Raw genomic sequence first — 14,756 nt, 5'->3', positions numbered from 1 at the left:
CAACATCTGAGGACTGTTTTGCAAACACTTAGAGAAAAGAAATTATTTGCCAAACTAAAGAAATGTGAATTTTGGTTGGATGAAGTTATTTTCTTAGGGCATGTTATCAACAAGGAGGGAATTTTAGTAGACCCGCAGAAGATAGAGGCAATTGTAAATTGTCCTACACCAACTAATGTAATCGAAGTCCGCAGTTTCACGGGCTTAGCTGGGTACTACAGGAGATTTGTGAAGGACTTTTCCAAAATAGCTGTGCCGCTTACCCAATTGACACACAAGGGACAACCATTTGAATGGAATGACGAAAGAGAATCTGCCTTTCATGAATTGAAAACGAGACTGACCACTGCACCAATTTTGACACTACCATCAAGTATGGAAAACTTTGTAATTTTCAGTGATGCATCTTATAAAGGTTTGGGTTGTGTACTAATGCAGAATGGAGGGGTAATTGCCTACGCCTCTCGGCAGTTGAGGCCACATGAGAAGAACTACCCAACACATGACTTAGAATTGGCCGCAGTCGTATTGGCTTGAAAAATCTGGTGACATTATTTGTATGGGGCAAAATGCGAAGTCTACACAGATCACAAAAGTCTGAAGTACTTCTTTACACAGAAAGAGTTAAATATGCGACAGAGAAGATGACTCGAATTAATAAAGGACTCTGACCTTGAGATTCAGTACCACCCCGGGAAAGCCAACACAGTTGCTGATGCCTTGAGCAGAAAATCGACAGGGAATTTAGCTTGTTTGCTTACCGAACAGAAAGTGATCATGCAAGATTTTGAGAAGTCCAGAGTTGAAGTGGTATTGTGTGAACAGAGCGTATTGATAGCTGCCATTTTAGCCGAACCAGCAATCATTGATGAGATTAAATAGAAACAAAAAGAGGATGAATTCCTCAAGAAAGTGATTGATGAATTTGAGACAAGTCCGAAAGAAGAATTCAGCGTTGAAAGCAAAGTGTTAAGGTTTCGAAACCGAATGTGTGTCCCAGGTATTCTGGAACTAAAGAAAAGAGTTCTAGATGAAGCTCACAAGTCAGTATAGGCTATGCATCCGGGGAATAACAAAATGTATCGGGATTTGAAACAAAGCTATTGGTGGCCTAAAATGAAGAAAAAAATTACAGAATATGTGTCCAAGTGCCTTCAATGTCAGCAAGTTAAAGCTGAACATCAGAAACCAGGCAGTCTACTTCAACCTCTCCCTATTCCTGAATGGAAGTGGGAACATGTGACCATGGATTTCGTTATTGGTCTACCTCGGACTCTTCGAGGTATGGATTCTATTTGAGCTGTAGTTGATAGACTGACTAAATCTGTACATTTTCTACCTTTTAAGACTACATTTGATGCTTATAGATTGGTTACTATATATGTTGATGAGATTGTCCATTTACACGGAGTTCCAATATCTATTATGTCGGATAGAGATCCAAAATTTGTATCTAGATTGTGGAAAAGCCTACAAAGAGCAATGGGAACAAAATTGAGATTCAGTACTGCATTCCATCCACAAACAGATGGGTAATCAGAACGGACCATACAAACTTTGGAAGATATGCTAAGAATGTGTGCATTGGATTTTCAAGGGAGTTGGGAAGATTATTTGCCACTAGCAGAGTTTGCATACAATAACAGTTTCCACTCTAGCATCGGTATGACACCATACGAAGCTTTGTATGGTAGAAGGTGTAGATCACCAATTTGTTGGGCAGAAGTTAGGGATAGAGCTTTGCTTGGGCCTGAAATTGTGCAAGACACTTCTGAGAAGATTAAAATTATCCAACAGAGGCTCAAAACAGCTCAGGACTGACAAAAGAATTATGCAGATGTTCGAAGAAGACCTCTTGAGTATGAGGTTGGTGACCATGTGTTTATTCGCGTGACCCCGATGAAGGGCCAAGTAAGATTCGGTAAGAAAGGAAAGTTGTCACCGCGTTACATTGGGCCGTTCCAAATTCTAGGGAGGCTTGGTCCAGTTGCTTATGGAGTTACTTTGCCACTAGGATTCGAACAAATCCATAATGTGTTTCATGTATCGATGTTGAGGATTTATCTTCGGGATCCGTTTCATGTGATTGATTATCACCAAATAGCTCTTGATGAAAATATGGAATACGCAGAATGGCCGGAACGAATTATTGACCGGCAAGTGAAATAATTAAGAAGCAAGTCCATCCCAATGGTGAAAGTGGAATGGAAGGAACACTATGGGACGGACGCTACATGGGAAAAAGAGGATGAAATGCGACTACGTTATCCACATTTGTTTCCCGATGAAGGTAAAATAAGTTTGGAGGACCAAACTTCCTAAAGGAGGGAAGACTGTGATAACCCTGTTTCGTATTATGTTAATTGATCTTAATTATGATTGTGAAATTTCCATGATTATATGTGTTTCTGTAATTATATGTGTTTCTGTAATTCTATCTGTTCACCGTAGGAAAATCTGTTTGATTTTCTACTTTAGAATTTAAATTGAAGGCCTTATCGACCACAGAAACTAAAACTGATTACGCCATAGTGATTAGCGTGATTAGCGTAATTTTTTCTACTTTGCCAGATATAGAATCGCCATCTAAATATTTTATTTTTTGGAAAAATTTAGGAAACCCATGACTCGTGCCAAAAGTCACGTGTCCGTCATCACCAAAGTTACCTCGGCTCAAGAACTTAGGTATGAGAAGGGAAGGTCATAAATTGAGCACCCCTTCGCGTCTGATCAAAGATCGGCCTGTACTAATTATGATATGATTTTTGTCAACATTATATGCTCTTGTTCCGGTTATTAGGCTAGCATTACTATGTGATGCGCACAAGCAAGTATAGACTAGTTTGCCCGCTGGAACAACTCAATTTCATGTTTGTTTTGCGAAAAGGGTTTGATTTTGCCACCTCAAGTGGGCTTAAAGTTTGTGATTTTGCCACTTAACAAAGTGGGCTTAAATGTGCATTTATTGAATCATTCGAATTCAAGCAACAAGTTTTCATCCACAGGCATTCAAACAGTTTAGCAAGTAAGCACTTAGCCTTATGGCAAGTATGCTAGATATGGCAATCACTCACACTCATGCAAGTATGCTAAAACATTAAAAACTAACCTAGTATTTCAAGCCAAAGTAAACAAAAGAGTTAGAAAAAATGCATGATTCCTAACTATGCCAAATGTCTAATGCAATGCATACGATATGCAGTTACTAGGCTCGGCTACTAAGCATGACATATGAATTAATTCAAGGCATGCGGTCTAAGCACGTATTCAACGAAGTATTGAAATGACAATGCAGTTAGAATGATCAATCGAGCCTTGGTGCATGCAAGACAAGATGAATGGATGCAAGCATAAGGTATGCTAATTGAAATGTGATGCCCCTAATCTAACCATCAAAAATAGTTAAATAAAAGGAAGAAAGACGTGGGGTTGGAAGACATACACATTATGACATCATGTTCTCACAAAGGAGAGTCCAAATGAATAACTAAGCTAAGCTAATTAAGCTAATTATTACAAACCAAAATGAATAACTAGTTAAACTAATTAACTAATTATTACAACAACAAATGAACTAATTAGCTAACTAAATAATTAAATAATTACAAAACAATTGCAACTAATAATCAAACTAAGTACGTAAACTAAGCCAATTAGCTGCTTCGCCTTGGGAAATGAAAGATATGCACGCGCATGCTCAGTTTCCACCCAAAAAGACCTCCGCTTTGCTCTCGAAAGCCTCTGTTTGTATAGTTGAACATTTCCAAAACCATTTTGCTACACCTTACCAACACTCTGCTGAGATTTGTATCAGTGGCCAGTCGGCCACTAGTGAATTTTGCCGGCCACTTGCCGGCCATGGATGGTGGTCTGTCGGCCACCTGCCGGCCATGGAAAGTGGCCTGCTGGCCACTGATACACTGGTTCATCTTATTGCAACAGAGGACAAAAAGAGCATATACATGGTATTTTCAAGGATTGTTTGCAGAACTCACCCCTCATTTTTATGAACAAATCCAAGGAGTGATGAACTTAAGCCACAAACCACCAACTCAAGCAATTTCATTGCATGATGGCTTGTGATTCAAGATGTGCAAGTTCAATAAATGCAAAATGAGACACAAACCTCCTCCCTTTCATGAAAGATCAAGAGATGAAGTTGACCTTGGAGACTTGGATCATTTCATCACTAGCAAGTATGAAATGGTCCAAGTTCCATGTGTTCAATTAATGTCCAATTGAACACCCTAAGTTATTATCTTGCTCATCTTTTAATCCCAAGTTTTAGTTACTTATTTTAACTTACTAACCATCCTTTAATCAAATTAAGTCCATAGGTGAATTAAAGTCCTCTAATGGAAAAAGGGCTCAAAACACAAGTTACTTTAGGTATGAAAGAAACATCATACCATTGGTAATAAACCCCCTAAGGGATTAAACCATTAAGTATGAAACCTCAATTTCACTCTTAGGTAAACAAGTGACTTGAAATCACTTTCAAAGAAAAATTAAAAGCTAAGAAGGGAGGGAGGTTGCAGAGATGATTAGTGCTGAAATTAAGTGTGAAAAGCATTAAAAACATACAATCAACTCAAACAAGTGGTGTCTAAAGGCCTAAAACACCAAGCTTGTGAGGACTATTACACTACAACTATGCAATATAAAAATTAAATGCAATAACCAACCCAAAATAGAGTTAAAATAGTCCAAAATAGAGCCTAAATCATGCTGGAATAAAGCTACAACAAGCTAGAAAAATAAGTTAAAGCATGGCACCAACTAGGCTAACAAACAAGACACAAAGAGGGGAGGCTACCCCCTTCAAATTTGGACTTCAAAACCTACTTTTCACCATTGAAAATACTATGAAAATTAGTGTTTAAAGGCCCAAAAAAAAGATGGTTTGAAAATGGAAAACAAAGGTGAAATGGCCTTACAAACAAAAAATGAAGAGGGGTGAACCGCCCCTTAACCTTAAATGGCTAAAAACACTAATTTCAACCCACAAAAATAGAGTTTTTTACAGTTCAAAAACAATCCAAAACAGTGGGAAAAAGATAGGAAAACAAGTATGTAAAGTAAGCTAATAAAGCAAATACTATACCTCTTGAAGCAAAGAGTAACTCTGGGCCACAATTCAAGCCAAAATCAACTTCAAGAGCTCCAAGAAAGCCTCAAGGAACCTCAGCTCAAAGGTGAGAGGATTTGGTTAAGGAAATATAGGCAAGAGTGTAGTGTAAGTAGGCAAAAGTGTAGAGAATTTATAGAGAGATGAACATTTTTTAGTCTAAAATTTTATAACATCCAAACATGAGAGAGGGGTTCCTTATATATAGAAAACATGAAATTTCTACAAGGTGATCCAGCCCTCCATGTGTGGACAGATGTAAACATCTGTGCAAACAGCTGGCACAGCTAGCATAAAATATCTTTGCAGTAAACACTGGTGGTCGGCCGGCCATCAGTGGTGGCCAGCACACCAAAACTGATAGCCGGCAAGCCACCAGAGGTTATAGGATGGAAAGACCAAGTCATGGTCCAAAAATAAGACAAAAAGGATGTAGGGTTTGAAAGGCTCAAAGTTATGGCGTTCTGCTGAGGACTTCGAGCGCTTGGTGAGCAAATAGACTCATCATCGAATGTACCTATAAGGACATCCAAGTCGTACGGGCCGTCAAAAATGGGGTGTCTACACCTATATCCTGTGTTAACCTCACTTGAAATTTTTTTTACTTGCTTCTCAACCCTTGTCAATTGCTTATTTATTTTGCTTTTCACATAGTTATGGCTCCTCACACTAAAAAGCCTCCAGCCAGAGAGGAAGGTCAGGCTTCATAACTCCCATGTGAATATCCAACTCCTGACTTTCTTACCCCCATCAAAGAGCAAGCTTTTGGAGCCATGGCATCCTGCTCCATCATTACCTGTTGCCGAGTCAGTCTTGCCCCACAATATGATGCTCTTCTAATGACTAAACTTGAACAAATGGTCTGGCAAAATTTGATCAATTTACCGAAGAACGTATATCCTCGTCTCCTTGTCTTATTTTATGTCCACTTACAATCTTCTGGTATCGACGAGGAAACTTACACAAGTAACTCCTATGTGAAAGACACTTATATTGAGTTTAATGTGAACACTTTGGCCATTATTCTCAATGTTGACACTAGTCTTCACCAAGTTTATTTCCAAATCGAGGCACAAATGGGTCAAATTGTGGGTAACATAACTGAAGTCTATACAACCATTTGTCTTAACAAAACCACCGGGTCCCATCTTCAAGCCAAACAACTTAAACCCCATCTCCGCATTCTTCACCGCTTTTTATTAGAAAATGTCACTCCAACAGCCGGTCATTATGATGTTGTTCCTACTTTTAATGCCTATCTACTTTATTGCTTTGAGATTGGGTACCCTTTTGATTTATGCTACATCATCATGAAGGAAATGGACCTTATTTCTACATCACGTGACAAATCATTAGCCTTTGGCGCTTTATTGACCAAGCTCTTTAACACTTCAAAGTCAAATTCTCCAAAGAGCCCGAAATGCCTATTGCCTTCGATATCAGTGATTACACCATTACCCGTGCTGGAGGAGGTGATGTTCTGTTAGCCAGTGTGGTTGCTCCTGACGTTCCTATGGAGGAGCCTCAAAATCCTCCTCCCGTTGCTATACCATTACCTCATCAACCGCCTCCTGCTTATTGGATGGATTTCTTAGCTTGGAACAAGACCGCTACAACCAACACCTTGCTTGGAAACAACAAATGATTCAGCAATTTGGCGCCCTTAACACCCGTGTTAATCATATTGAGGCCCACGTTGATGCCATTTATCACTATCACTTCCCTCATCCTCCTTCAGATTCTGAGCAGTAATTTCCTTTTGATAATGTCACATGGAAGAAACTATGGTGATGTTTTATATTGTGGTATTATATGTTTTGTATTGTGGTATTATGGTATGGTATTATTATTATTTTTTTTCAAACTAATGGAGACCACCTTGTTTTTATACTGATGATATTTGTTTTGGAAAAATATTATATTAGAACATCTATAGTTTGATATATTAGTCTCATATCATGTCTTTGATTAAATCATATTTATTGCTAATGTGTTATCTTATGTATCTAGTATGAACAATTATTCAGGGAGCATTACTTGAGGGGGAGCTTTTCTTTCTCCCAAACAAATCAAAACATCATAGTGTGCCATCATCAAAAAGGGAGAGATTGTTAGACTTATTTATTTTGATGATTTATTTAATTATGTTTTTGATTTATTTGGAAGAGAAAAATAAATTGAAAACTTATTTTATTTCATTATTTTTCACCTTAACTTTTATCCTAAATATTTTTGGAGTATATATATATATTTGCTCAAATCAGGAGGTATTTTCCGCCCAAAAGCAGTGCCCAAACAGAGCCCAAAATAGCCAAGCACAGTAGTAGTTCAAACAGTCCATCTTAACAAGGCACCAGACGTGGACAACCGTTCTAATTTTTCTTCTCATCGGTTGTCTACCCAACAGTATCCTCGACATCCGCAGAAGCCATCCTTGACGAACGGGATCCACCGAACATCCGGGTGGACATCCGGGTGGACGTCCCTCTAGAACAAAATTTATTTTGGATAGATACCCCTGTTCTGCAACGACTATTTTTCAAAGAGAGCTGTTATCTATCAGACCAATGCTTTGCCTCCATGCTTTGCCGCCTTCAAGATCTAATCAGTAATCGGGGAATGCATCATTTTGAGTAGACTTAATCCTTTTCAATACACACAGCAGTCAATGGCTCCATAATCTTCTCGTTGATAAATAGCAGAGCTTCTGCTGAACAATACACAAAAAATAATACAAGCTAGAAAATATTCTCTGATCAATCATCTCTCACCTTTCATTTACTCTCTGAGAAGTGTTCTTCAAATTTTGGTTTACATTTTTTTCTCATAAATTATACACTGAGCCTTATAGCTTTAAGCTCATCTTACCTGTGTGAGGTTTACAGAAAAATCAGAACTTCATCTTATATATTTATCTTTGAGAGATAACTCCTGTAGCTTTCTTTGAAAGCAAAAACAAGTTAATTTCAACCTTGTAAGAGTGTAGTACACTCAGTATTCTTGACTCCGTGAGTCTGATTGAAAATCAACTAAAGAAGGAAAGGGTTTGGACTTAGAAAGTCTGTGTAAAATCTATGGAGGATTGCTCCATTTGTGAAGAGGTTGCTAGCACCCTTATGAAGCTAGAGTATAGTGAAAAATCTCAGGTGAACCTTGAGGAGTGGATGTAGACTTGGTTGAAGCCGAACAACTATAAATCTGTTTGTCTCTTTCTCCATTATCTCTTTATTTTGTTTAATTGTCATAGTTATATTTCACATTTTCACTGTGCCAAATTCATTAGCTGATATAGCTGTCAGAAAACTTTAATCATCTTTGTTTCATTAGTTATATTTATCTGTTGTGCCAGTTATAATTTTTATTGGAGTATTATTATTTTTATTTGTAAAAACCTAATTCACCCCTCTCTTAGGTTGTCTTTTGGGTAGCATTATGTATAGAACAGAGTTTGGGGCTTGCTTGTCAAGCCAGGAAATATTGTTGATATTTTCCTCAAGTAAGGAAATGCTCGAGGAGTGTATGGAGATTTTGAATAGAGGTCCGATGGGGAGGAATGGGATTTGATGGTGGTGTTGAAGTTCAGACAATGCCAGGTTCTTGAGGGAGTCCAAGGTGCTCCAGATGATGGCAGGGGATGTTGTTTTGTTGCAAACAATGGATAGAAGTTGGAGCATGGATTCTACACTGTCGAATTTGGATATGGGTAGGTTTTTGAACCTTAGAGGATGGTGTCCCGGGACTAGGTCCTGCAATTTAGAATCTGGATATATGGAGTTTATGGTTAGTGAATAATCTTAACTTTTTGCAATATATAAAGTGTATATAGGGAATAGAATTCTCCTTATATAAGATAAATTATACTTGTTAATAACTATCATTTATTTCTACTAATCTACTAATTTATTTAAAATTTTCAGATAGCTGTGTTGTTATCATTATAGCAGTAGTGTTTTTTTTTCTTCTCTTTTGTGGAGTAACTTCTACATTTTTGTCTAGCTATGTTTTTATTTTGCCATTATTTCTTTTACGTTGTGTTTGGTTAGGAGATTTGGGGAGGGATTTGGAAGGTAAAAGAGAAAATGTGTGTGAAACTTGGTGAAATGTACGTATATTTTATTCACATTTCACCTAGTTTTTTCATTTTCCTTTCTAAATCCCTCCTCAAATCCCTCAACCAAACACAACATTAGTATTCTTTAGGCGGTCAGGGCTTGTGTCTGCTTAGGTAGCGTTTGGTAATGTTTATGTTTACAAAAATTTTATAAACAGGTTTTTGTTTATTTTTAGAAAAATATAAACTACAAAAGCGTTTGGTTTAAAAAAAAAATGTTTGAAAATTTTTAAAAATATAAACTAAAAAATATGTTTGTTCAAGCCTAAAATATTTGTATTTGTTTTTTATTATTTATGACAATGGGATCATACACATTATAATTGAAAAAAATTATTTGAAAAAAAAATTTGTTAGTTAAATTTTTAAATTTCTGTTTAAAAATCAAAGTAAACTCATTTTTTGAGTTTATGTTTTTTCCTCAAATTTATAAACCGAGACAACCATTTATAAATCAAAAAAATTATCAAACAAGTTTTTATGACAGTTTTTTAAATTTTTATAAATTTAAACTAAAAACTGAAAATGAAAGGGTTATCAGGCTGTTAATGTTTGTCAATTAATTTTTGTTTTGCTATTTTCTTCTTGTTTTGTCATCATGGTTGTATAATTTCCTTTATGTACTATTATTCTGTTTTTTTTTTTTTAAAACTAAATGGTGAAACTTTATATTAGAACCGTTTTCTGATTTTTGAAAATCCTCGCATAAGAGTTGTGATGCCAAAATTGCTTCATTTCTTCTTCTTCTTCTTCTTCTTCTTCTTCTTCTTCTTCTTCTTCTTCTTCTTCTTCTTCTCCTTTTATTTATTATTATTATTAAAAAATATAAAAAAATTCTCTTAGCCGCATGGATTGTAATTTCATAACATAGCTTGTGCACAACCATATATATATATACACACACTAAGCTTTTGACATAAAAATATAGATATATTGAATTTTACAATTGCCTTATACAATTTTTCATAATTACGAATTTTTTGCATGACAACATCATTATTAATGTTATCAAAAAATATTTTCATCCAGTGGGTTGGGTGTTCAGATTTTAATAAAATGAGATAATGTCAACAACCTATGCCCTTGTTTGGCATGAGGATTTTTGAGACTAAAAAGGCTAAAATAGCCACAAAAAGATAAAATAGTTAAAAAGTCAATAAAATAAAATATTTTTCTCTCACAAAAGTCAAAAAAATTAAAAAGCTCATCCAAAAATAGCTAAAAGGTCAAAAAGTCAAAAGCTGCACATCCCAAATGAAGCCTAAGATGATCAACAAACAAACAAACTAATTAAAAAATTCATAGATAACAAGTGATCATTAGTACATATTGTATATATGATTTTTTTTCATTATAATCAAGTGAATACCCTTAACCTTAATAAGGTGTGTGAGAGAGAATGAGTTAGTGGGTTAATTGTAGGGTATATATACCTTGCAAAGGAAAGTAGCCTGCCTCATGGAGCCTAGTCAAACGACCATAGTAGAAGCACCAGTGGTCCGTAACACTATGGTCGGAATCTTCAGATGATTAGCGACGATCTCAGTGGCGTGCGTGAGTGTGTCGTAGATGATACAAGCCACCTTATTTCTCCTCCTCTCTCCTTGGTTCATCATTTGAGCCAAGCATTCTCTAAGTGGTGCTTTACAGTTGGTGTTAATAGTTGACACAAGAGCTGGGAAATTTCTAGAAGAGGTGTCGCGGTCGGTTAGGCCATCTGGGATAAGGAGGTAAGTGAGATGGGGTTGGTTGGAAAGGTTGGGAGAGTTGAAGAGGGTATGTGCAATTGTGATAGAGAAGCCCTTAGAGTGAAGAGCAGTGCCTAATTCAAGCATAGGACTTATGTGCCCTTGTAATGGACATGGTACTAGCACCACCACCCTTCCACCACCTTTTTCTCTTCTTTGATTTTCCTTTCTCTCTCTTTCTAAATTAGTGGTTGCAATATTGCTTTAACAACCCTTTTAAAGTTTATATATTGAGTAATGTAAGTACACAGTTTCTTATTATTGAATGGTCACACTAAAATTCACACTAGAGTAAATAATTTCTTGAACTTGGGGCCATTAATTTAAAAAAAAATGATTTTTAATTTAAAAGATACTTAGTGAAGTTTTGAACCTACAAGGTTTCCAAAAACTGCACTAAGGCCTCGTTTGGCAACATTACTTTTTAGTCTAAAATTCAAAAAGTTACTAAAAAAATAAAAAAACTAACAACCTACACAAAACACTTAAAAATTCTGTTTTCTCTCTACTTTTTGCATATCTGTTCGTAAAAAATTAAAAAGTCATCCCAAACATACTAATTTTTTTACCTCATATTTTAGTTAAAAAATCAAAAAATTACTAAAATAGCCTATTCCCAAACGAGCCCGAAGTATCTTCTAAATTCTAACCCACAAGGTTTTCAAAAACTCCAATATCTCAATCTTAATTTCTTGATTTTCAAATTAAAAAAAAAAAAAAACCACTCACCCTTCAATTTTAGATTTTTTAAATTTTAAAAAATCCTAAACCCAAACTTTCCTAAATCATATATATATATATATATATATATATATATATATATATATATATATATATATATATATATTATTTTCCTTTCCATTTCCGCCAATCATAACTTTCTTAAACCATATCTGTTTTACTTTCCTTCCACTTCCGCCAACCATAACTTTAGTTGAAACAATTATCAATTTGTACGAGCACGAAATAATCTTCTCGTATAATCCTGTTGATCAAGTTTGCGCTCCTCCAAACGTCGTCGCTTTACTCCTTGAAAACACAAACGTGAGCTAGCCGGCGGGTGTGTACCAAATACCTCTTCGATGCCTAAGTCAGCAAAATAGACAAATAGACAAAAGCTGTATGTATTCGAGAATCAAAGTTGTGATACCTGTGCAGAGGTCTGGTCATGAGCTTTTATAGATTCTGTTTGGCACAATCCTAGTAGGATTCCAACTCTCCTTATCAGAATCCTTCTAGGAATCACACACCCTACTCACTACCAACCAAGTGAGATGGTTTGCACAATTCTAGTAGGACTCTACTCTCCTTAGCAGCCCTCCTAGGATTCAGAAAGGTAAGACTTATCTTGTTACGCCCTTCCCACTGCTTATCCAAAGGAAATGGTCTTACCATGGTAGCACGACAAAAGAACTGAGCTATTTCTGGCCTTCGGACACACTCAGCTCGGCGTATTCATGATTAACGCCTAGCTCGGTCCAAAATACTTAAACCAAGCTAACCGCAACCATTCTTGGCCGAGCTAACACGGTCCGGCCTCGAAACCTATTTACCCCGGCCCATAGCTCGGCCCAATCTCTACCCGGTCATAGCTCGGCCCATACTCCACACAAATTACCCTCTCAATTGCCCCTTAAATCCATCTGCAACGCATGATTCGGGATTATTCTTCTCCAGCCGAGCTAAATGCTCAAGCCTTCAACCGAGCTTCATCTATTACCTAGCTGCCAGGTAGCCTGGTCCATAAACGTCTTGTCAACTATCAAGTACGTCTGAATCGTTACCTATTCCGAGGGACACGTGGCTGGCTGCCACTGGTCAAGTACAACTGTCTTTGTATGCCGAAAGTTTTGAACAGTCTCGCCCATTTTCAAGCTTTATACAAAAACCCTAGTCTTCGAACCCAGCACTCCACTGTTCATGTTCAATCTCCTGCCCTTTGAGCTTCCATTTTTACGATCATAGCACCTGTAAAGCTTGTGTTTTCACTATCATCCTTGCGGTCTCGATCTTCATCCTTTCATCTTAAAACTGTAAGTAGCTCAAACCTTTTTTCTTTTCGTTTGTATAGTATAGCAACATGTAGTATAGTATACATATGCTTTTCAAAACACACTTGTATGGTTTTCACACAAATGGCTAAGAACCATTTAGACAAGAATCACACTCTAACTAGATTCACAAACAATCTGTATTGTGATGTTTTTGATCCAAAATAATACCACGATCGAGATAGGAACTTGTTTGCCATAGGTGCGTACTAGAACGAACTAGAAACGTCACCTAATGACCGAGCTAAAACTTGGAGCCATTACTTGTGCTACAACTGAACTAAGAACGTGTATATACCCTACAAACTAACCTTTAGCCGAGTTGGAGGCCTTGTATTGGCCCTCCCGTACTACCGAACTGTGAACTCCCTGTCATTCAGATGAACCGTGCTTAGGCCTCACAATTTTTTTTTGTAATTTTGACTATTTACTTAGTCCGGTCCAGCTGTTTGGGCATAACACTTTTTATTTTCACTTTGCAGACTTGACTAGGTTGGCCAGGCACGCCTTTACACCCTGCCCCTAGGCAGCTTTGCTCAACCGAGCCAAACAAAGCCCAAGTCACGCCGAGCTAGGCTTAATTTATTCTCATAAGTTACCATGGGTAAATACCGATTTCTAGTAGACTCTCCTGGGGACATAGTCGAGTTCTGAAAGGACTATCAAATTCCAAACGATGTCCATCTTTCGTTAGCCGAACTACAAACAACACCCTGGGGCAAACCAGGCTTCGTTCTGTTCACCGTGATATCGATTGTTGAAGCCAGCCTTCGGTTTCCCGTTCAACCTCTTCTTTGTGAATTCCTTAGGTAGACAAGACTCTGCCCCACCCAACTTTTCACAAATTCATATAGAATAATAAATGGCATCGTCGAGCTAAACTGTTGGTTTGGCCGAGTTATTCCATCAATACTCACTCGGCCAAAATGAGGACGGCTTGGTATATTATTTAAGAATAAGAAGACACCGAGAGAAAATAATTAAAAATACACCGGACAAAGACGTGCATGATGACGACTTCTTCTGGGTTTCTGGCAACTTTGAAGACCAGGAAGCCCAAATACCGGGCTACAGTATTAACTCGAATAAGGGAACAGCCGATATGAATACCTCAGCTTAGTTTGTCTGTTTTTTGCTCTTGATATTTATAACTTTTACACCGCGTTAACCGTTGCCTTTCTCTTTATGCAGATTTGCTAAAGTCACAATACAAATACCCCAACCCAGACGCTCTCCGCACCGCGCTTCGATACCGTCATCGAGGTTGGGCTGAACTACTTAACTTCGAGCTGACCTATCGATACAGCGGAAGGAGGAAGGTTAGAGTAACTGATTTTGTATTGGAACCATCACCAGAACCGGACCCTAACTTGCCACAAATAAACATCGTTCCCTTATCCGAAGAGTAAGAAATGGCCAAGCACCGAACTGTTCAAGCCTTGATCACCGAAACAACTACTCCAGCCAGTGGTAATCCAACCGAGACATCACAAGCCGGTCAAACACATGAGGCTGTGGTAGCCCTCCCAACCGCCTGAGCCTCGTCATCTCGGTCAAGTAAGCATGTCCGCACCACTTCGACCGAGCAGCGGCGGTTGACTGATGAGGAGGATAACACCACCGAGCCTTGAGCCCATCCATATCGATCGAGCTAGCCCTTCAGAATGGGAACCCAAAATAACATACAAGAACTGGGCTATTTCAGACACAGACTCTAT

The 14,756-nt window shown here is 37.5% G+C and overlaps 1 pseudogene; it reads right to left on the bottom strand.

Annotated features, from left to right (window-relative positions):
• The window catches only part of LOC145807042 (UDP-glucose iridoid glucosyltransferase pseudogene), a 31,441-nt pseudogene extending 20,367 nt beyond the window's left edge, over positions 1–11,074 (bottom strand).
• Positions 11,075–14,756: the final 3,682 nt, after the last annotated feature.

Source organism: Camellia sinensis, chromosome 14 (assembly GCF_055761805.1).
Source record: "Camellia sinensis isolate YWXY chromosome 14, ASM5576180v1, whole genome shotgun sequence".
NCBI classification, from domain to species: Eukaryota; Viridiplantae; Streptophyta; class Magnoliopsida; order Ericales; family Theaceae; genus Camellia; species Camellia sinensis.
The sequence above is the reverse complement of the archived record's forward strand: the minus strand, read 5'-3'. Positions and strand labels throughout refer to the sequence as shown.